Source organism: Podarcis vaucheri (genome assembly GCF_965113315.1).
Source record: "Podarcis vaucheri genome assembly, chromosome: 10".
Taxonomy (NCBI): Eukaryota; Metazoa; Chordata; class Lepidosauria; order Squamata; family Lacertidae; genus Podarcis; species Podarcis vaucheri.
Genome location: NC_138748.1, coordinates 74080789 through 74102880, shown reverse-complemented (window position 1 = coordinate 74102880; position 22092 = coordinate 74080789). Strand labels below are relative to the sequence as shown.

General features: G+C 48.1%; 1 protein-coding gene and 1 long non-coding RNA gene across 8 annotated transcripts in view; one reads left to right on the top strand and one right to left on the bottom strand.

Moving 5' to 3' along the window:
* Positions 1-22092, bottom strand: part of LOC309541501 — a 65408-nt gene that overhangs the window by 16135 nt on the left and 27181 nt on the right. The window lies entirely within an intron of this gene.
* Positions 1-22092, top strand: part of LOC309541252 (uncharacterized protein) — a 246014-nt gene that overhangs the window by 216635 nt on the left and 7287 nt on the right. Inside the window, exon 2 of one of the 7 annotated variants that reach the window (XM_082238895.1) lies at positions 1719-1863. The exons of the other annotated variants lie outside the window; for them this stretch is intronic. The gene's annotated coding sequence lies outside the window, so the exon portion shown is untranslated. The remainder of the gene's footprint in view (positions 1-1718; positions 1864-22092) is intronic. 7 annotated transcript variants of the gene reach the window in all.

The window sequence follows — 22092 nt, the reverse complement described above, 5'->3', positions numbered from 1 at the left end:
ATTCGCGTCCGTTTTAGTTCACTGATGCCCAGGATGTAAATATTTATTCTTGCCATCTCCTTTTTGACCACATCCAACTTACCAAGGTTCATGGTTCTTACATTCCAGGTTCCCATGCAATATTTTTCTTTACAGCATTGGACTTTCCTTTCGCTTCTGCATTAGATCAATACTATTCTATGACTGAAAAATGCAACTATGACACTTTAAAGGTCAGCACCAATAGTGTGAATTGTGATTGGAAATGCGCTGAGAGGCAGAGAAGATCCTGTAGGACTAGTGATATGTGGTCTCGGCGGCTGCTCCCATTTACTAGTCTATCTGCCCCATTCTGGATTATTTGCAGTTTCTGAGTTGCCTTCAAAGGTAGCCCCATGTACAACACATGGCAGTAGTCCAAACTGGAGATAACCAGAGCATGCGCCACTCTGGTGAGACAGTCTGAGGGCAGGGAGGGTCTCATCCCGCGTACCAGATGGAGCTGGCAGACAGCTGCCCTGGACACAGAAATGACCTGCACCTCCATGGGCAGCTGTGAGTCCAAAATGACCCCCAGGCTGTGTACCTGGTCCTTTAGGGCCACAGTTACCCCATTCAGGACCAGGGAATCCTCCACATCTGACTGTCCTCCAGGGACAGTACTTCTGTCTTGTCAGGATTCAAGCTCAATCTGTTAGCTGCCACCCATCCTCAAATCACCTCCAGGCACCAAAACAGGGCATGCACTGCCTTCACTGGTTCCAATTTAAAAGAGAGGAAGAGCTGGGTATCACCCACATACTAGTGAACACACAGTCCAAACCCCTGATGATCTCTCCCAGCAGCTTTGTATAAATATTTAAAAGCACGGGGGAGAGGATGGAGTTCTGAGGCACCCCACAAGGGAGCACCCGGGGCTGAGAACAATCATCACCTAACACCACTTTCTGGACATGGCCCAGGAGGAAGGAGGGGAACCACTGCACAGTAATTCCCCCAGCTCCCCTAGAGGGTCCAGAAGGATACCATGGTCAAAGGTCTCCAAATCCACTGAGAGATCTGGTAGAACCAGGGAACAGCTTCCCTCTCAATATCTATCCCATTGGCCAGGGCAGTTCAAGTCCCATGATGAGGCCTGAATCCCCATTGGAAGGATCATGGTGGCAGGAGCGTTCCTGGTCCTGCAGCCCACAAAAGCTTCAGCCACAATACTTTTATTAGCTTTCAAGGGGCCACCAGATACCTTGTCTTTTCAAATACTCTTACAGTGACGTATGATGTAAACAGCACTTCTGTTTTCCTTGTTCCACATTGGAGAGACTTTGATACACAGGTCTGAGCTCATCTCTCCACCTGAAACTGCTGTGTTAGCAGCAGTGGAAGCCTGTGCAGTGTGCTTGGGGGTCCTGGGCTGCCTAGACAACCAGACCCCCTTCTCAGCCTGGCTGATATGGTCCCAAGGAAAGCAGAACAGTATGTTTGGCACCAGCTTGGCTGCAGGAGTTGAATGAAGAAGGTGTGCAGGGCACTATCCAAGCATCTTAGAGACTCCACTCAAGATTTGTGTAGGTTTCCCTCCATAGCATTTTCTTCTGCTGAAGATAAGTCATGAGGCAGCAAAGTTTAGGATCAGAGTTTTCCTTCTCAATGGGCTCCCTTCCCTTTCCTCTGCAGGATTGGCAGAATCTGCCTTCTTGACCGTGGGATTCACTGTTGTTCTCATCCTCTCCATCCACCAGGGCCTTTCTTTACCTGCAACAGAATTCCCCAACCCACCAAGGATTTGAGACCCATCAGATATCCTCACCTGGTTTAGCCGGCCGGTTGAAACCGTTCCTGGGATTGTGGCCCCTGTTGCCTCCTGACAGCTTCTGGAAACCACAGGTGAGAGCTGAGTGCAGGGTGGGGACCAATGGTGGATAAATTACCTGAGAAGGTGCATGACATTTCCCCCACCAAAGGTACTACCGCTCCCCTAACACCCCAAGACATCCTATAATTATGATACTTAAGACAAATCAGGAATAAATTCTTGTCTCCAGAGATAACACAACTTCAGGCCATCAATGAATCAATACCATATATTCAAGGCTGATGTTTCCACTCAGTTATTTCTTTGCCTTTAATATCCAGCTTTTTCAGTGCCAGAAAAGGATAGTCCTGCATCAGAAGAGGGGCTCGAGATCAGGCAGCACATCATTATTATAAAGAACCATTGGGGTGGGTGTTTCTGTCTGGGATTCCCATTTGCCAGCTGCTTTCCTTCCGCTTCTCCTGCTCTCTCCATTCAATGTGAGGCATGTAAATGGAGGTCCATCTCCAAGAACAGGAGCTTCCCTGAGCACCCATTCAGCTGACCCCAAGCACCAAGACTTGTCACTAGTTCTCTTACCGGCCCAGACCACAGTCCCCAGAAAAGACGTAGACCTGGGCCTCCCAAAATGGTCCACTTAGACCTCCTGAGGCCATTGGGACTGTGAAGGTGACTCATGAAGATCTAGAGGTGGAAACGGGTGGATGGAGGATTATGATGCAGAGGATGGGGAATGTCCAAAGGAATCATGAACCAGAGAAAGAGAGGGCCTGTTCACGGACAGAGAGTAGCTGCCTTTCCTTGTGAGGAAACAATTGATTTGAAAAGGCTGTATTCCAAGATCATGCTGCTTTATTAATGATGATTGAGGATTATGAAAGGTTGCAGATGCATTACTATCATTCAATATCATTGCATCTTCATTTCCTAAAAACTGGGAACATCGGTAAGAGGCGGAGGAATATAGGAAATGTTGAAATAAGAAAAGCTGCTAATTGCATTTGATGTGGTATCTTCCCCTTTCTTCTCTTCCTTGAAACCCAAACAGGATTTCCTTTCCTAACACTCTGAAGGAGATGGAGAAGGCAGTCAGATATCCGGGAGATGGGGAACCTTTCATTTCATTAGGAATAGCCATTAAAAAGTGTGAAATGTGGAATATGCTTCACTGAATGGGCACACATATGTAACATCAATGAACTCAAACAGGGGAGAAACCATTTAAAGGTATGGAGAGTGGAAAGAGCTTAAGTCAAAGTGATGAACTTGGAATATATCAACAGACTCACACAGGGCAGAAATTATTTAAATGCAGGGAGTGTGGGAAGAACTTCAGTCAGAGGGGACACTTAACTTTACATAAACGGACACATACAGGTGAAAAACCATATGAATGTATGGAGTGTGGAAAGAGCTTCAATCAGAGTGGAGACCTTAGAAACCATCAACGGACTCACACAGGGGAGAAACCATTTAAATGCATGGAGTGTGGAAAGAGCTTCAGTCAAACTGCGCACCTTAGAACACATCAATGGACTCACACAGGAGAGAAACCATTTAAATGTATAGAGTGTGGAAAGAGCTTCAGTCAAACTGCGCACCTTAGAACACATCAACGGACTCACACAGGAGAGAAACCATTTAAATGCATGGAGTGTGGAAAGAGCTTCAGTCAGATTGGAAACCTTAAATTACACCAACGGATTCACACGGGTGAAAAACCATATAAATGTATGGAGTGTGGAAAGAATTTCAGATTTAGCGGAACCCTTAGAACACATGAAGAGACCCACATAAGTAAAAAACGATTTAAATGCATGGATTGTGGAAAGTGTTTCAGTCAGAGTGCATACCTTAGAAAACATCAACGGATTCACACAGGTGAGAAACCATTCAAATGTATAGAGTGCGGAAAGAGCTTCAGTGTCAGTTCAAAACTCCATTTACATCGACGAACACACACAGGGGAGAAACCATTTAAATGTATAGTGTGTGGAAAGAGCTTCAGTTTCAATGCAGCCCTTAGAAGACATCAACGGACTCACACAGGGGAGAAACCATTTAAATGCATGGAGTGCGGAAAGAGCTTCAGTTTCAATGCAGCCCTTAGAACACATCAACGGACTCACACAGGGGAGAAACCATATAAATGTATGGAGTGTGGAAAGAGTTTCAGTCGGAGTGGACACCTCAATATACATCAACGGATTCATACAGGGGAGAAACCATTTAAATGTATAGTGTGTGGAAAGAGCTTCCGTCAGTTCGGACACCTTAGAATACATCAACGGACTCACACAGGGGAGAAACCATTTAAATGTTTGGAGTGTGGAAAGAGCTTCAGTTTCAATGCAACCCTTAGAAGATGTCAACGGACTCACACAGGGGAGAAACCATTTAAATGTTTGGAGTGTGGAAAGAGCTTTAGTGATAATGGAAGCCTTAGAACACATCAACGGACTCACACAGGGGAGAAACCATTTAAATGTTTGGAGTGTGGAAAGAGCTTCAGTTTCAATGGAAACCTTAGAACACATCAACGGACTCACACAGGGGAGAAACCATCTAATTGCATGGAGTGCGGAAAGAGCTTTAGTGATAATGTAACCCTTAGAAGACATCAGCGGATTCACACAGGAGAGAAACCATTTTAATGCATGGAGTGTGGAAAGCCCTTCAGTCAGAGTGGACACCTCAATATACATCAACGGACTCACAAAAGGGAAAAACCATTTAAATGCATGGAGTGTGGAAAGAGCTTTAGTAGTAATGGAAATCTTAGGAAACATCATCAGACACACAGGGCAGAAACTGTTTAAATGTATGGACTGTGGAAGGAGCTCAGTCAGAGTGGAACCCTTGATTTATGTCAACAAACTCACACAAAACAAAAACCTTATAAATATCAGGGAAGTAGATAGTGGTTCAGTCCTAGTAGAAGTTCTAAATCAGTCGGAGTGGACACCTCAATATACATCAACGGATTCACACAGGGGAGAAACCATTCATATGTATGGAGTGCGGAAAGAGCTTCAGTGTCAGTTCAAAACTCCATTTACATCGACGAACACACACAGGGGAGAAACCATTTAAATGTATAGTGTGTGGAAAGAGCTTCCGTCAGTTCGGACACCTTAGAATACATCAACGGACAGGAAGACTCACGGACAGGAAGAACTTTAGGAGTTGATACCCTGCAAACCAGCAAGAAACTCAGAGAGGAGAAGCAGTTTAAATTAAAAGATTGCAAAAAGTGCTTTATTTACAATGGAGTGTTTAAGGAAAATCCAGAGACTCTCACATGTAAGAACCCATTTAGATGTATGGAGTGTGGGACATCTTCCTCTCAAAGTCCACTCCTTTCTTCAAAGAAATGAACTCAGGAGGAAATCAGTCATTGAAACATGTTGTGTATGTGAAGTTCTGGTATTTATGTGTAAAACTGTATAGTAATGAAATATTGAATGCAATGTCAAACAATGTGATTATAATCTAAGACGTAAAGTACCTTTCGATAGGGAAAGGGTGAGGGTTTATCTGGATTGCTGGTGGTCAGTGAGGATTAGGGCTGGGCGATATATTGTCCCATACTGGTTTCTAGACCACATCGTGAAAACCTTTCAAAAACAATTAATATGGCGACACATCACAGATCACAGTGTGTGTTTCTGGGATGCTCATTTGCCTGGAAGCAGACGGCAGAAAGCTTTGCTTTGTGAAGTCCTTGCAGATGCAGAATTGTTTATTTCCCTCCCAGATGACAGGAAGCGAAACACACACATCCTTTGCCCTGTGTCCTTTCAGCCTCTTTCCTCCCTTGCTCCTTTCTGCCGGTGTGTGTGCCCGACTTTGATATTCTGTGTGGTGTATTTTTTTATGGCTGAAAGTGGATTTGCTCTCAGGAGCTAAGTTTTGTGCCTCACTGGGGACCCAGTGAGAACTGTATGCTTTGAAAACTCAGTAAACTATTACTGAAGAAGTCCTGCTGCCTCTGTGTGTGTTTTTGACCTCAGTGTGGGACTTGCTCTGCACGTGGCCCCTACCCTGCCGATACTTGGCTCATGCCCTGGAGTTGCTTTACTCAAGCATGCAAGACGGGTGCATCTGTGTGCACTCAAAAGCAAATAAAGTAGGGCTCGCCTTTCTATGAGAGTACCTTGGTACTTTGGGTTACAGACACTTCAGGTTACAGACACTTCAGGTTACAGACTCTTGTAACCCAGAAATAGTACTTCGGGTTAATAACTTTGCTTCAAGGTGAGAACAGAAATCGTGCAGTGGCAGCGGGAGGCCCCATTAGCTAAAGTAGTGTCTAGGTTAAGAACAGTTTCAGGTTAAGAACAGACTTCTGGAAGGAATTAAGTTCTTAACCTGAGGTACCACTGTAATGTGTTTTCAAATGTTTTTATTGTTTTTTTAAATTTTGTAATCTGCTCTAGGAGATTCGGATTACAGTAACGATTATGATGATGTTACATTGCTTAACATGCCCCCTGCCCAGTCATGAATACTTGAGGGCACTCCTTGGTCCATTATGGTCGCTTGAGGCCCATGTCCAGCTCAGGCTACTTCCCCACCCCACAGACCTTTCGGGACAGAGAGGACATGGCCCTGGTCCTTCCTGCTCTGCGCCAGATGGGATGGTTGCAACGCTCTCTGTGTGGAACTGCCCTTGAAGGCGACTTGGGAACTGGTCCAAAACACAGCAGCCAGATGATTGGCTGGGCTGCCTCTCTTTATGAATGGCATTTCTCTCCCACCTCTTTGCCCAAGGAGATCAAGGCGGCATCCATGGGTCTTCCCCTCTCCACTGAGTCCCCCCACAACAAGCACGTTGGATTCCTGTTTTAAAACAGTTGCACTGGTTGTTTCCTTTCCAGCAGGACTTCTCCTGCTCTGGGTGCCTTGGCTTGTGAGACCTCCTGTGGTGCTTTCATAGAACTACCATATTTTTCGCCCCATAAGACGCACTTTTCCCCCTCCAAAAATGAAGGGGAAATCGGGGTGCGTCTTATGGGGCGAATGCCTGCAAGCCTCGCGCGCCCGGCAGGAGGTCCCACCGGGTGCGCGAGGCTTGGGGCGGCAGCCTGTCGCCCGAAGCACGGGGAGCCCTCGGGAGGGCTCCCCCTGCTTCGGGCGAGTGTCTGCAAGCCTCGCGCACCCGGCAGGAGGTCCCACCGGGTGCGCGAGGCTTGGGGCGGCAGCGGACTGCTTGCGCGCACCTAGAAGCTTGGTGCTGAGCTCAGCTGGCCCCAAGCTTCTAGGTGCGCGCAAGCAGTCCGGGCTGAGCTCAGCTGGCCCCAAGCTTCTAGGTGCGCGCAAGCAGTCCGCTGCCGCCCCAAGCCACGCGCACCCGGCGGGACCTCCTGCTGGGTGCGGGAGGCTTGGGGCGGCAGCGGACTGCTTGCCGGCATGCAGAAGCTTGGGGCATGCTGAGCTCAGCACTCCCCAAGCTTCTAGGTGCGCGCAAGCAGTCCGTTGCCGCCCCAAGCCTTGCGCACCCGGCGGGACCTCCTGCCGGGTGCGGGAGGCTTGGGGCGGCAGCGGACTGCTTGCCGGCACGCAGAAGCTTGGGGCGCACTGACCTCAGCTTGCCCCAAGCTTCTGGATTAGCGCAGGGGTCCGCTAGCCCTGGGAGAGGCGCCCGGCTCTCCCACGCTAGCGGAGACCTTGCCGGCACGCAGAAGCTTGGGGCGCGCTGAGCTCCGCACGCCCCAAGCTCCTGGTGTAGCGCAGCACACCTGGGGGGGAAATAATTTTTTTCCCCTTTATTTCCCCCCCTAAAATCTAGGTGCGTCTTATGGGCCGGTGCGTCTTATGGGGCGAAAAATACGGTATAGAGGTGGGTGGCACCCCAAGGATCATCTAGCTCAACCCCAGGCAATCTCAGAGGGCAAACTTGTATCTGGGGGAACTGAGCACTGGAGGAGAAAATGAGCCCTGCAGGATCAGGCCAGAGGGCTGCCTCCTATAGGGGAGACAGAGCAGAGGAGCCACCCATCGCCCTCTCCTCCTCCACAGATTGGGGTCCTCCTCTTTTAACACCACCTTTATTAGTGGCCTCTGCCTCTTGTGGAAGGAGGAGGGGCCAAGATGGCGACGAAGTAAGACGCGCTTGCCGGAGCTCCCCTTTCCAGTTCATGCTGTAAGTTATTCCGCTCCTATTTTTCTCTGGAAGTTGGCACGATAATGTTTTGATGATAACGCCAGGAACTCACCCTGTGGAAGCTTGCAAAGTCAGCGCCATAAATCTCCTTAATGAGCTTCACTAACAACCTGATTAGCTGTAACTTGGGCAGCCACCGGCCACGCTTCCCTGGCCTTCCACCAGCTCTTGCTTGGCCTTTGTGGGAGGGAGTTGCACAGGTTTACTCTGCCCTGCAAGAGGAAGCGCTTTCTCTTCTCTGCCTTCCTTCCTTCCTTCCTTCCTTCCTCTTTCACAGGTGAGGTTTTAGGGACCAGGGTATATTTCATGTCTGAATGTTTCCATCCGTGGACAACCTCTGTTATAAAAGGGGACTGATCCATTCATCCGAACGGGGTTTCTCTGCATGCATTTCCCCGCTCCTGGACCCAAGACCCTGTTGGGATTTCAGATCTCACCAGCTGCAAAGAGCAGCTACTGTGTTGACATCATGTGATGTCTCTGAGTGTGAGACAGGAAGTCTCTGCCAGTTCTCATGTAACGGGAGAGTTACTTTCGCTTCTGAGTTGAAGTGTGAGTCGAGTCGTAGACTCTTGTGTTTGCTGCTCAGGAGAGAAGTCAGGCTTGTAAGAGCTGCTTGTACAGTCTTAATAAAGTAGTGAGTAGACTATGGACTGTCTCTTTCTTCTGTGATGGGATGCCAGAAAATTAGTGTGCTCCTCTCAGGCGGGAGGGGTCGCTTATTACCGGTCTCTCTGGGCTGAGGAAGGATTCCAGCCAGAGAGTGACCATCGGAGAGAAGCCCCGGTGTCTTGGGATGTTGGCACCCTTCCTGGGGGCGTTTTTTCCAACAGACCCCTCCCCAAGGGGCCAGCAGCGCATCCATGCAAAGGAAGAGCAGAGCTGCCGCCCTCCTGCGACCCTCCTGGCCAGCCTGAGAGATAATTGGAAAGGGCGGATTTCTTGACTCCAGAATCCATCATCGCAGACCCGTTTCATTCAGGCATAGAGATCTGCTCTTTGGACCAGTCTGCTTGGATCATGTGGATCATCACTGGATCATCCATGATGTCATACCCATCTCACGGGGGGGGGCTCTGCGCCCTGACTTGCCCCCCCTCTCGCCATGCAGCGCAGGGACCCCCGCTCTCCCCATGGGCCGTATGTTGCGAGAGAGGAGACTCACCGGATCCCAGCAGGCGCCCCCAGGCAGCCTCTGCAGAGCCGAAACAATGGAACCCCCACACACCCGACTTCTTGCAGGAAATGGGGGTTGGGCTTTCGCTCTGGAGGACCCTGTCCCCCCGTCTTACTTTCCTGTCTAGGAATTGATACGGAAAAGGGGGGTGCCTCCCTTCCTTTACCCTTCCGCCGGTCACCAGAGGGTCCGAGGCGATGACCTCAAGGGCACCCAGCCGTACCTAGATCCCTCAGCCCCCACACCATTGCATAAGCACCACACTATACCCCTAGCCCAGGGGTCTGCAACCTGCGGCTCCGAAGCCGCATGCGGCTCTTTTACATCTTTGCTGCGGCTCCGGGGCGGATACTAGCGAGGGGAGGAGGCGCATTGTGCGCCCCAACACTCCTCACTGTGGCAGGCGCTGTACTGGCTGTGACGTCGAATGGGGGCGGTGCGTGCATTAGTCACGCACCGTCCCGACGTCACCTTCCCGCCCGCTGTCAGATCGTGGCTCCGGAGATATATTTGTTTTAAATGTCGCAATGGTTTTGCGGCTCCCAGTTGTTGTTTTTTCTTCGGAAATGGGTCCAAGTGGCTCTTAGTGTCTTAAAGGTTGCAGACCCCTGCCCTAGCCCCATAAATAAAGTGCCTTTCCCTTTCTCTATACGGGCGAAATAAGCCCCTCGTTTCCTTAAGTCTCCCTCTCGCTCCGTCTTTACTGTGGGTTGACCGTATCAAGTTGTATCCTCCATTCGCTACAATGGCTTCGTTCTACCCAATCAGAACCATGCATTCGCTTTGCAGAGCTAGCTCAGTGAGCTCCTGCACGCCTCATTTGATCTCTTGACAAGCTGCTGACGGCTCCCCGCTGGGAGAACAATGGAACCGAAACTTGTGAACCCATAAAAGTGTAAAATCTCGCAACAATGTATCTATTTTATTTCCGACTTCAATTGACAATATAATAATGGACTGAAACAGACTAAAACTTTCTAAAATTCGTATAAAATCAACCGCAGCTTCGATTTCCGTGATTTTGGTGTCGATCGACTCACTTTCTTCAGGACTCCATTACACCTCCTCTGTCTCCATAATCCCTCAAGCGAGGAGTCACATACTCAGGAAGACCCTAATCCGGTCAAATCACTCTGCCTAACCTTTCCTCCGGGCAATACCAGGTGCCAGACTTTACATATTTGGACTGTTGTCCTCTCATCGCCGATACTCAGGAAGTGCTTATCCGTGCATGTCTCCAGCTCTGCATATTCCCCCTCCCTCATCAGTATGTTAATCTCTGTAACAGATCCACATCTGACTGTCCTCCAGGGACAGTACTTCTGTCTTGTCAGGATTCAACCTCAATCTGTTAGCTGCCACCCATCCTGAAATCACCTCCAGGCACCAACACAGGGCATTCACCACCTTCATTGGTTCCGATTTAAATGAGAAGAAGAGCTGGGTATCACCCACATACTGGTGAACACCCAGCCCAAACCCCCTGATGATCTCTCCCAGTAGCTTCATATAGATAGTAAAAAGCATGGGGGAGAGGATGGAGCCCTGGGGCAGCCCACAAGTAAGCATCCAGGGGTCTGAACACCACTTTCTGGACACGGCCCAGGAGGAAGGAGTGCTCCCAGTTCCCCTAGAGGGTCCAGAAGGATACCATGGCCAAAGGTCTCCAAAGCCACTGAGAGATCCAGCAGAACCAGGAAACAGCTTTCCTCTCAATATCTATCCCATTGGAGATAATCAGCCAGGGCAGTTCAAGTCCCATGATGAGGCCTGAATCCCCAATGGAAGGATCATGGTGGCTTTCCTGGTCCTGCAGCCCCAAAACTTCCAGGCACAATTCTTTAATTAGCTTTCAAGGGGCCACCTGATACATTGTGGTCTTTTCTTCGAAAAACAAATATTTTGAATACTTTTACAGTGCCGTATGATGTAAATATGGGATGCGGGTGGCGCTGTGGGTTAAACCCCTCCCCACCAAGCCCCCCCACAACAAACACATTGGATTCCTGTTTTAAAACAGTTGCACTGGTTGTTTCCTCTCCAGCAGGACTTCTCCTGCTCTCAATGCCTTGGCTTGTGAGACCTCCAGTGGTGCTTTCATGGAACTGTAGAGGTGGATGGCACCCCAAGGATCATCTTGCTCAACCCCAGGCAATCTCAGAGGGCAAACTTGTATCTGGAGGAACTGAGCACTGGAGGAGAAAATGGGCCCTGCAGGATCAGGCCACAGGGCTGCCCCCTATAGGGGAGACAGAGCAGAGGAGCCACCCATCTCCCTCTCCTCCTCCTCCACGGATTGGTCTCCTCCTCTTTTAAAGCCACCTTGATTGGTGGCCTCCCTGGCTCTTGTGGGAGGCAGTTCCACAGGTTTTACTCTGCCCTGCAAGAGGAAGCGCTTTCTCTTCTCTGCTCTCCTTCCTCCTTCCTTCCTTCCTTCCTTCCTTCCTTCCTTCCTTCCTTCCTTGCACAGGTGAGGTTTTAGGTACAAGGGTATATTTCATGTTTGAATGTTTCCATCCACCTACAACCTCTGTTATACAAGGGGACTGATCCATTCATCCGAATGGGGTTTCTCTGCATGCATTTCCCCGCTCCTGGATCCAAGGGGCCAGCAGCGCATCCATGCAAAGCAAGAGCAGAGCTGCCGCCCTCCTGCGACCCTCCGCGCCCTGACTTGCCCCCCTCTCGCCATGCAGCGCTGGGAACCCCGCTCTCCCCATGGACCCTATCCTGGGAGAGAGGAGACTCACCAGATCCCAGCAGGCGCCCCCAGGCAGCCTCTGCAGAGCCGAAATAACGGGACCCCCACACGCCCGACTTCTTGCAGGAAAGGGAGGGGTTGGGCTTTCGCTCTGGAGGACCCTGCCCCCCCTTACTTTCCTGTCTAGGAATCCAGCTCGTTTCCGTTTAACCCTTGGCAAGCCGAGCGCACCCAACTCACGCCTCTCCCTCTTTCGAGAGCCGGAGCATCGCGCACCAATGGCGTCCCGAGAAGGCGGAGGAGGAGAGGTTTATGGATTACTTCCGGCAAGGGATACATTCAGTTTTGGACAGCAGCTGAAAGGCCCCCTAACAGCTGGCCCCTGAACAAGGGTCCTAAGAAATCTTCACTGGCTCCCAGTCGGTTTCCGAGCACCATTCAAAGTGCTGGCACTGACCTTGAAAGCCCTAAATGGTCTCAGCCCAGTAGAAGGGAAGGAGCGTCTCCACGTCCATCGCTCAGCCCGGACACCGAGGTCCAGCTCCGAGGGCCTTCTGGCAGGTCCCTCACTGCGAGAAGTGAGGTTACAGGGGGCCTTCTCGGTTGTCGTGACTGCCCTGTGGAACGCTCTCCCACCAGATGTCATGGAGATAAACCATTATACGGCCTCCATTGATGCCTGAAAGCAGCTCCGTATCGGGAAGCTTTTAATGATTTATGTTGGGTTATGTTTTCTTCTCTTCTTTTGGCTGGAGCAATCCGGTCTGATGGGTGGGGTACAAAAAAACATGTTGATGTTCTTGTTGTTAGACACCCAGCTTTTGATAGGGCTGCTTCGTTCTGTGCTTTTGGACTCCTAGGTGGGCTTATGGTTTTGGTGCTTGTGGATCTTATGGGATTTAATGTCTTGCCATTATAAATGCACGGGGATGAGTGCATCTACACAGACACATTTCCGCAAAAAGACCCAAACTCCAGCATGTAGCCGCAGGTGATACAATAGGGGCCTTTCTGCAAATGGCCTTTGCAACACAACTCACTGGGTGGTAACAAAGTATACACATTTGCCTCTTTACAATGTACCCCCTTTCCTCAATGAATCCACCCATTTCTTGATGAAGTGTAACTTCTGCCAGTAAAACCTGAGCTGAAATAGTAAGGAGAGCAAAACAGCAGCCCTGTCTGACCCCCGTCAGCCCCCAGACTCACCCAGTCACGTGGCAGGAGATTCTTCCTGAGCCCCCCCTCCGTGAGATGGGTATGACATCATGGATGATCCATATAATCCATTGATGATCCACATGATCCAAGCAGACTGGTCCAAAGAGCAGATCTCTAGGCCTGAATGAAATGGGTCTGCGATGATGGATTCTGGAGTCAAGAAATCCACCCTTTCCAGTGATCTCTCAGGCTGGCCAGGAAAAGGCAGGGAGCAGGAATCCTCAGGCATCCCGAGGGACAGACCTGTCATGTTGCCAAAACACGAACTCGGAGTCTGATCTGATTTCCATGTACAACTCACTTTGTGGCACAACCGGGGATGTTTTTGGGGTGCTCTCTCTGTGACAGGGGGGGCGATTATTTGAGGGTGTACAAATTGCAACGCGCTTTAGTTCTGGGCTGCTTCACTCCTCGCATGGAGGGGGGGGTCTGCCTGCAAACAGATCAACAGCTGCCTTGCTTTCTTCCTGGCCTCATTGTGTTACCTCTGACGGAGACAGAAGGGAGGAATTTTACCTGGGTGTCGGGGCTGTGTGTGCAGAAGCCCAAGCCCTATTTTCTCCGTAACACAGGAGTCACAGCGCCCAACCCGCTGCTCAATTTGCACCAATACCTAAAACATGGAATGGATCTAAGATCATGGCGTGTGGGGCGGGGGAAGGGAAGGATTTTGCAATGTAAATATTGTAGGGGGGGACCCAACTTTGCAGCTGGGTTGCCAGGATCAGCCCCTCCCGCGCTCTCCTGATCCCCAGAAGTAAGTGAGGAGGGGGGAAACCTTTTTCTCTCCCCCGCAAACAATTCTTTCTCTGCCTTCCCGGCACAACCTGCTTTCACGCCGCCCCCAAAATCCTCAATCCCCCCCCCCGTATGTCGCACCTCTTCCTCCTCCCCGCAATCCGGCTTCTGTTTCCGGAATGAGCGGAGAGAGCCCCCCTCCCGAACTGCCTGCTTCTCCCGGACGTGGAGTTTCTGCGCCGGATTGCTGCTCTGCGCCGTAGCTCGGGGGGGGCGCTTCGGAAAAGGGAGGAGGGGCGGAAGGACCCCCCCCCCCGTGGATGTTGTGGGAAAGAAAAGGAGAATCGGGAGCGAGGACTGATACGGAACGGGGGGGGGCAATGTCTTCTTCACTACAATATATTTGCTCAATTTCTCTAGGACTCCATCACCCCTCCCCTGTCCTCCATAATCTCTCAAGTAATACTGTCAAAATCCTGTCACAATGTATCCACTCTGTTTCTGCTTTTGCTCTCTAGTACAGAGTGGCTTAGAAATCACTGAAATCTTCAAAAATTGATATAAAATCAGCCGTGGTTCTGATCTGCTCGTTCTCGGTGCCATTCAACTCAGTTCCCCTTGGACTCCATGATGCTGTCCCTACTTCCATAATCCCCAAAGCGGCAGGTCACGTACGCAGGAACTTCTTAATCCTGTCAGATAGTTTTGCAAATCCTTCCTTCGGGCAATACTAGGTGACAGACGATGTATATTCCTGGCCCATTGTCTTGCCACCACCAGTACTCAATAAATGTGTATCTATGTATATTTCCCGCTCCGCATATCCCCCCTCCCTCATCCGAAAATGCTAATTAATGTAATCCCACCTTTTCATAATGTATTCATGACGTGTAAAGTATATTCATGATGTAACTTGTGAAACCCAACCTTCCCATAATGTATTCGTGACGTTTCATGCACTGTATTCTGGGACATGGAGGGAAAACTCAAAAGTTCATGTCACCCCTTTCTCACTGTTCAATCTCGCCTTGAACCTGTTGCGCAATAAACTTGGATCTTCTGCAGTTTGCTCCTGCGTCCGGCTGAGCTCATTTTCTTCCGCAGGGACCCACGGACTTAGTCCGATGAGCTGGGTGGCAGAGTAACCCCGCACCTAGATTTTTTCCGTAACAGTTGGCGCCCAACGTGGGGCTTGTGGTTCTCCCAAGCTGCTGACTGGGGGCCCCGAAATCTTCAGCCGGCTCCGGGCCATTTTGCCTGGGAAGATCCTTTTGGACCCCCAGCCATCTTCTGGGCGGTAATCGAAAGCCCTAGGAGTTCAGCCGGGGAGCAAAAGAGGGATCCAGCCGGCTTATTCATCGATCCCGGGATCATCATAGAAGACGCGTGAGTATAAGGAAAAAGGAAAATCCAGTGCACTGGTGGGAAGGGGGTGGAAGTCTCCTGGCAACTGAATTCTCTGCCCTCCTCTCTATCGCTCCTTCTTGCCTTTCTCTTGGTCCGGTTAGTGAGAGAGACCGGGGACCGCTGCTCAACCCGAAAGGGGGGTTCTGAGCTCTATCCCTTTTCCTTAAAATCTCCAGCCAGCCGCACCAATTGGGAGCCCGAAAGTAAGACGGAGAGACCCGACTTGAAAGATAGCCGACTCTCTGCAACGGACATCCCAGTTGAAAGCAAGGGGTTGGAGCTCTCTTTCCGATCTTCCCGAGCGTCCTTTCTAGGGGGCAGGAAGTGGTCTTGCTTTCTATCCCAATCCCAGCCGCACCGGTCGAGCTACATACCACGTGTACTGTAAGCTCGCTTCCGAAAGCAAGGGGGATTTTCGACCCGAAATTCTATCCAGGGACCACCCGATCTGGCACTGCATGGCGCGGGCGTCCAGTAGGGCCCCTTTTCCTGAGATGTGACGATAGGTAGGAGGTTGCCAGGAGGGATAGCCCATGAGGAATTGGGCAGGACCGGCAGAGTGGAAAGAGACCCCAGGTTACAGGAAATAAGGAAATAAGGAAATAGGAAATGGAACGCAAGGAACCGGATAGCTAGAGCTCTCTAAAACCCACTAAGGAAGTTGCCAGGCAACTAGAAGCCCCTTCTCCTCTTTACTATACGTCCCTGTACTAAGCATACCAAACCCCTAGACATACCAATCCTAATCAACCCCTCTTTTTCCCCTTCTCTATCCCAGACACCCCCCCAAAAAAGAAAAAGCAAAAAAAGCAACAACAGCAACGCATGCATCTATAAAGGGGTACCCAGTCAACCAAGCGTTGTGAGCCCTACCAGTCTGATTACCTGGTGGTGTGTTTGAAGAGGCAAGGAGGCTCATAAAACCATGTGGGACCTTCCTACTAATTTCACTTAATGAAGCCAAAGGTAGTGGCCCATCTCCTTGCAATAACCAACTAAAGGATGAGAATATATATGTTTACATGTTGTCTGTTATGTGTGTTGTCTGTGAATACATATATGAGAATATGTATGTTTACATGTTGTCCGTTATGTGTGTTGTCTGTTCCTTCTGTCTCTGGCAGACTGCCTTTCTTAAGTGTGCATTGTTTAAAATGCAAGCTTGCTTCAAAATTTAAATCTAAGGAAACCATGCTGGACCTTAGCAGTCCTAAATAAGACAAAAAAATGAGAATGAAGTGTGCAAATATTTGTTATTTGAGAGGGGCTCCAAAAGAGAGTTTTCCTCCCAAGTGGTAAAACCTAATGTTTCTGCTGCAAAAGCCTAGTTGAGCCAACTGCTCTCAAGCTAAAATGCAGTGTATGTATTTCATTAAGCATATGCCTATGAAAGTATGGTGTTCCTTCTAATAAAATTATGTCAGTCCAGTTTTAACTTTGATTTGGTTATTGTGAGAGTTATTGTAAGGCTCCTGATATCAGTAGTCTCTATAAGACGTCCTGGCCTCTTTTCTTAGAAAATGCCCCCCCCTTGTTTCATTCTGTCTCTTTCAGGGTTTTTCCCCCCTTCTCCTTCTTATTCTGTGCCAGGTAAATTTACTCCCGAGTAAGCTTCCTTTAAAGGAAACTGCAAGGGGGGGCATAGATTAGGCTTACTATTCCTCTGCAAGTTCAGGAAAATTGTCACTTTTGTCTTCCTTTTAAATGAAATCTATGGCTGTTTTAATTATTTGTGAGTGGTTATATCAATTGAATTAACTTTGCTTTATAAAAGATCCTCTCCCTATCTTAGGAAAAATGTTAACTTCAATCTTCCTTTAAAGATAATTTCTATAGGTATGTGTGTGTTTCTGGTAGTACAAATCTTGCTATGAACCCTGTATTTTAGGGTTGGACTAGATGACCCCAGGTCCCTTTCAACTTTCCCAATTTGTGGCTGATGAGTTGAAATTCAGCCCAGGTTGGCTCTTTGTTTTTTAAAAGGTGTGATGAGAGGTGAAAGCCATGATGTTTGAAGCAGAACTGGTGATATCAAGCATTTAAGTGATTACAGTGTTTATCATTTTGTCTATTATTTACAAAAATCAGACTTAAAAGTCTACTCAAAGTTTAAGCACATACAAATGGATAATCAAGTAGAATTAGCCTTGACCAATCCATTTGTCTGCAAATGGTAAGGCCGAAATGACTGAGAATGTTTAAAAAAAAAAAAAATTCCTATGAATTCTAACTCTCTGGCCATTTTTACTCATAAATAAGAGAGCGGTTGATTGTTCCGCGAATGGCCAGAGGGATATTAGCCCTTTCCTGTACATAAAGGAAGCAGTCTCGTTTGCTTGGGCCGAAATCGCTAGCTTTGGTAAATACTTAAATTGCTGAGTTTCTCTTTTTTGTTTAAAATCAAACCCTGTTTTCAAAATCTACTCCATACCCTTCCCTTCCCTTATTCAAATGTTAATTTAGCCAAAGGATGCAACATTTTCAATAGTACAAAAGGTTTGCTGAGACATGAACTCTGCACATGCACAGAGGCTAGATCAGCTAAAGAAGAGAGAGAGAGAGGACGGGGGGGGGGGACTGTAAGGAGGGAGAGGAGGTTTCTTCCAAATGTAAAAGAAAAGTCAGAACCATTGAGGGAAATCACCCTTAATCTGTCTTTGCCCCAGGGGCTACTTAAGACAAAAGGCTACAAAAAAAAACAAAAAAAACTAGCCCATCAAAAGTCAAGAGCTTTCCAGGTTCCAAATCTTAACATGCAAAATTCTTTTCACAGGTAAATATCAAAGCATTCCCCCCTGATTGGGAATTTTAGGAACAGCATTTCCTGACAGGCTTCTCACATGAAATAATTTTCCCTTTTAACAGGATATGTGAACCCCGATAACAAAGTGTTTGTCCCTTTTCCTCCCACAGCAACTTTCTTTCTGTTCTGTGAAACAAGTCTGAATCCCTGCTATATTAGTGACTTTCATCTCTTTGTGGCTTTGACACTCTTTTAAGTTACAAATAATCTGTTTCATTTATTTAATCCGTTTCTCCATGATGTCTATGAAGTTAATCGAAGCACAACCAAACATTGTTTGTGGAATGGTACTTGTTTACCTTCGGCCTGAGCATTTCTTATTAATTCTGTCATTTTGGCTAGTGCAAGGTACCCACACAACTTTAAATTGCCATTCATTTTTCTTGGTATTAACTCATTTCCCAGTATTCCGCTATTAACATTACAGCTGATGTTGTCACGTCATTTGGGATGTTAGAATGCCAAAACAGATTACTTCAGGTTACTTCAAGTTTCGTATTAATTGTGTGTCTTAGCATTTATTTATTTTTGGTTCCTCATAGGTCATTTTGTGTGTGTGTGTTCTACTTTGGGGACATGTTCATCACATGTTGAAAGTCAGTTTCATGAAGTTCTTTTATCAGATAGCACATGGTGAATTTAAAGTTTTCCCCCCATGGTTTTCCCTTTCCCCCCCCAGTCTAGTAGTAATCTGTGTGGTTTTGATAATATATTTAATAATAATTCTTTTCTAAATCTGATGTCTTTGTGTCAAGTTTGTTTTCATCTGACTGGTAATCTAATTTTTTACTTTCTTTTGTATTTTTTTAACCTTTGTATTTTTTCAGTTCTCTTTCTATACATGTGGAGTAATTTTTATTTTATAATATGAAAAGAACAACAACAAAAACTAAGTGAAGGAAAGCAAACAAACTTAGCAGATAATAACAGTAATTATATGGAAATGTGATAATAAATAATACTAAATAGTAAATTTTATTTCTATCCTGCCCTCCCCAGCCGAAGCTGGGCTCAGGGCGGCTAACAACAATCAAAATAGTCCAATAATGATAATGAATAAAATGTTTAATCCACTAAGATTGTTATTATTTGCAGCTTCCCATGGAAACTGGAGGACATCCCTTTTACCTTTTGCCCTTTCCTTGTCTAACTGTGTTTTTAAGTCACCCCAAAACCCTGCCCCCTTACAGGATATCACTTCTACAGATGTGCAATGATGAAAAGCAGCAACAACCCCTCAACTCAGTACTTCGCCATCGCAAGACCAGCAACAACAGACAACAGAGACTGCTTGGGGAGTGGGCCTGACAAAGGGGGGTGGAGTTGACTTACAAGGACATCTTTTCACTTGAACCTCAAGCCTCTGTGCTCCAGGATTCAAAAGATACATGCGTAAAAGATCACAATTGTGTCAAGATATGCAACTGATACTTAATTAGTTTGTTTGTATTACGTGTTATTACGTAGGAATGTTGAAATGTGTCTGACAGTGTGTTATTTGTGGGGGGGCTATTTTGTGTGTAATTGTTTTTATGTTTAATGTGTCTGACAGTGTGTTATTTGTGGGGGGGCTATTTTGTGTGTAATTGTTTTTATGTTTAATGTCTTATTCCTTACACCCCAGTGAAGGATTCTCATACATTTTATGCTTTTAATAGGTCAGGCTATTATGTAGTCCAATGTTTAGAATTAGATAAATTTATAACCACATTTCGTTGTTCCACCTGGCACTCTGCCAACTTCCCAACTTCCCTACCCATTTTTAAAATGTGCTAAAACTCGCTTTACCAAAGAGAAGCTGATAAGATACATGAAGGTGCATATGCTTTCGTTTAGCAGGAATGATTCCTTATAGACTTAAATTGACTTATTTGGACAACTGCCCTTGTTAAGAATGGTTTTCTTTTAACAGATTGGTTTGAAGAGTTGAGAACCATGGGGCAAGATAAATTCAAATTGGACTCAGTTTGAATTGGGCACGTGTATCCAGGCTGCAATTAGCCTTTTGGTCCTTTAAGTGCAAGTGAGCAACCCCCATGCGTGCAAAACCACAGCCTATAATAAAATCCCATAGCTAAAGGCCAAGGCGAAGACATCTCCCTCAGAGATGCCCAAACCTGTGCCAGCTATGGTGAATGCCAGGCGACATGGTTAAATGAAAGCCCTGAGGGGATTCAACAGACAGGATGTGTTGCTGTAGCACTATGTCAGTGTGAGACCACAGAAGAGCTAGCTTGACACCTGAGAAATACACAAAAATGGCGAAGGACAAAACACCAACTGCATTTTTCAGTCAATTAGACCTTCCTGCTAGGTGTAAAGCATAAAACACTACTGAGAATGCCACAAGTAATTTAGCAACAAAATACAAGAGGTGTTCTTTATATAATACCCTATATGCAGCTACCTGCACTGATATACTTGCAAATGACCGTAAGAGGCATGGCTTGCAAGTCCCTTTCAGGTTTGCATAAAGCCACACATCCCATTCACCGAGATTTAGGGTGCGGAGAAAAGATTTGCAAGTTCTTACAGAACTTTAATGCAAATCTATCTCCGAATGGGGGACTGATACGGAACGGGGGGGGGGGGGGGCAATGTCTTCTTCACTACAATATATTTGCTCAATTTCTCTAGGACTCCATCACCCCTCCCCTGTCCTCCATAATCTCTCAAGTAATACTGTCAAAATCCTGTCACAATGTATCCACTCTGTTTCTGCTTTTGCTCTCTAGTACAGAGTGGCTTAGAAATCACTGAAATCTTCAAAAATTGATATAAAATCAGCCGTGGTTCTGATCTGCTCGTTCTCGGTGCCATTCAACTCAGTTCCCCTTGGACTCCATGATGCTGTCCCTACTTCCATAATCCCCAAAGCGGCAGGTCACGTACGCAGGAACTTCTTAATCCTGTCAGATAGTTTTGCAAATCCTTCCTTCGGGCAATACTAGGTGACAGACGATGTATATTCCTGGCCCATTGTCTTGCCACCACCAGTACTCAATAAATGTGTATCTATGTATATTTCCCGCTCCGCATATCCCCCCTCCCTCATCCGAAAATGCTAATTAATGTAATCCCACCTTTTCATAATGTATTCATGACGTGTAAAGTATATTCATGATGTAACTTGTGAAACCCAACCTTCCCATAATGTATTCGTGACGTTTCATGCACTGTATTCTGGGACATGGAGGGAAAACTCAAAAGTTCATGTCACCCCTTTCTCACTGTTCAATCTCGCCTTGAACCTGTTGCGCAATAAACTTGGATCTTCTGCAGTTTGCTCCTGCGTCCGGCTGAGCTCATTTTCTTCCGCAGGGACCCACGGACTTAGTCCGATGAGCTGGGTGGCAGAGTAACCCCGCACCCAGATTTTTTCCGTAACAGGACAAAGAGGTAAAGGGGTCGCGGGGGAGGGAAAACGGGAGACGGGAGAAAAGGATTCAGAGACAGCCGCCAGTTCCCCCAGGCGCCTTCCGTGGGGCCTGGATCCCTGCGCGCGTGCTGCGAAGGGGGCTTTCCTTGGCCACTTGGGTGCCTTGGCAGGGGCGGCCATGCAGCGCCCACCCAGGGGATCCCAGCGAAGCGCCCTCGCCCCACGCCCCCCCGCTTAGGCATCCCTGGGGCGCTGTGGGTTCCGCACGGAGAGAGGTGGGCCATGAAAGGGTTAATGGGAGTGAGGGACGCCTGGATAGAGACCCCCGTCCCTCCCCTGCTCGTCTTGGGGGGGCCCTTCTGGACGGAGAAATGGGGGTCGCAGGGCGAGGGGTGAGCCGCGCCAAGGGGTGGGGGGCCTCTGGGTGCAGGGGAGACTCTGGGACAGAGGGAGGGAATCGAGGAAGTGGGGAGCATCCCTGGGGCAGGGAAGGGCAGCCTTGGGGGACGGAGAAATAGGGAACCATTCTTTGGGAGACATCTCCATGGTGGCACCCACTGGGGATGTCCGGAGGGGCCGCCTTGGCTTCTCCCTCCCACCCAAGAATCGGCCATCCCTTCAAGGTGACCAGAGGGATCCCTGGAAACTGGGGGGTCCAATCCTCCCACCCCTTCCAGAAAGCTCCATCCTCTTCCCACCCATGAGCCC